Raw genomic sequence first — 1,834 nt, 5'->3', positions numbered from 1 at the left:
ACAAATGTGTTCATACATGGTCAGTTGCTTTATTCTCAGTAGAGTTGGGGATCTGCCAGATATAAAAGATTTTGTTGGTCAAAGTCAATTTACTATACCAAGAGAATCTCACAGGCATCCCACTTATGAAAATGTTCACTAAAATTATTGTGCAAGAGTTGACTGAAAAGTTCATAGGCTCACCAAAATACCTTCATGGAATATAAAGAAATAGCAGTGACTTACTACAGTATAATTGCAGAGGTTTACAATGGTTGAACAGTAACAACCTACAACAGACCAGTTGTGATCTACAAGAGTTCAGTATTAGTGATTTAAAATAGTTCAATAGTACTGACCTACAATGGTCCAGTAACAATGATCTATAATACACCAATAGTAACCTACAATGGTCAAGTAGTAGTGACTTACAATAGACAAGTAATAGTGATCTACAACAGACCAGTAGTAGAGGCAAAACACAAATATAATGGCCATATAAATGACATTTTGCAGTATTCAAGAAGAGCCAATACAATGTACTAGACTATAAAAAGGTGGTAAGTTTTACTAAGCAAGCAGGATAATGGACTTCAACTGTTTGTCATGCAGTGGAGTAACAGTCAGCACAAGCTGCATCCTTTCATTGAAACGTGTGACCTGCTCAGTTTTCAGAAATCAACGTCAGAAAAAGGTAAGTTTTACTAAGTTATGTTATTAGTATGGTAGATGGAGCTATAAATAGGTGGGTGGAAAATATTAGTGGGAGTCCAGCACTAATAATGGACACAAAAGTTTTCTCTTATGTAAAACTAAGGACAGTATGAAATATTTTGTAGAAGTGTCTGCACCAATAAAAGAGAAATTGATTATGGCCTGTTTATTGTGTAATGTTCATTTTTGTTTTACCTGCTGAGTCTGGAGGAAGAGGCAGAGCCCATGACTTTTGTAAGGCTTCTGAGACCAATGAGATTGATGCCATTAGTATTCTGTTTAAATTGTGTCGAGTGAACAACTGCAGGAAAGATAATGAACAACAAGAAGATTCCAGTGAGCCAATGTTGTAGGAAGGAAGGACTTGGAATAGTGGTTAGTGTGACATTAGGGGTGGGGTGGGGGTATTGGATGCAACAATGGTGACAAGAGGTGGGGTGGGGGTATTGGATGCAACAATGGTGACAAGAGGTGGGTTGAGGATACCTGAATGGTGAAGGCATGATACCAGCCAACTTCAAGGAACAGAGGTTATTATAATAGTGATAGCAAAGACAGAGAGGAGAGAGAGTACACTTGTGAGCCAGAGGCTGGAGTGTGTCCATTTGTGATTGAATGCTAGTCAGTTGTGTGGCACTTCTCTAGATGTGGTCCAAAAGATCAGTATGTAGCAGCAGTACCATCCCAGATTTAGGCACAGTATTTCACTGCAGACCTCACTTGAATCTTGTAGAGAGTCATCAGCTGTTGGAGATTGAAATATTTTCTGGCCTTGAAGAGAAGGATTGATTTGGGGGAAGATATCCTCGCAATGTTAAGGATATGCTTTTACCAGGAGAGTTTCTTAGTGATAACTCATAAGAAAAGGCTGCACACAGGTAGATTCTGAAAGATATTAGTAGATACATGGAGGAGATATGGTTACACTAGCAAGAGTGATACCCATAATTATGGGATGATGTATATTGAATAGAAGAATTACATAAAGTGATAGCACAAAGTAGATCAAAAGACCTCAGAAGAAAGAATTAGTAATGTGTCACACAAAGCATTACAGATGAGATGACAACATGGTCAGATATTGTATTATTAGCCCATCCAAACTTTATTAAGACAGAAACAAAAATTAAAATAATAATAA

This window comes from Octopus sinensis, linkage group LG7 (genome assembly GCF_006345805.1).
Source record: "Octopus sinensis linkage group LG7, ASM634580v1, whole genome shotgun sequence".
NCBI classification, from domain to species: domain Eukaryota; kingdom Metazoa; phylum Mollusca; class Cephalopoda; order Octopoda; family Octopodidae; genus Octopus; species Octopus sinensis.
Note: the sequence above shows the minus strand (reverse complement) of the source record.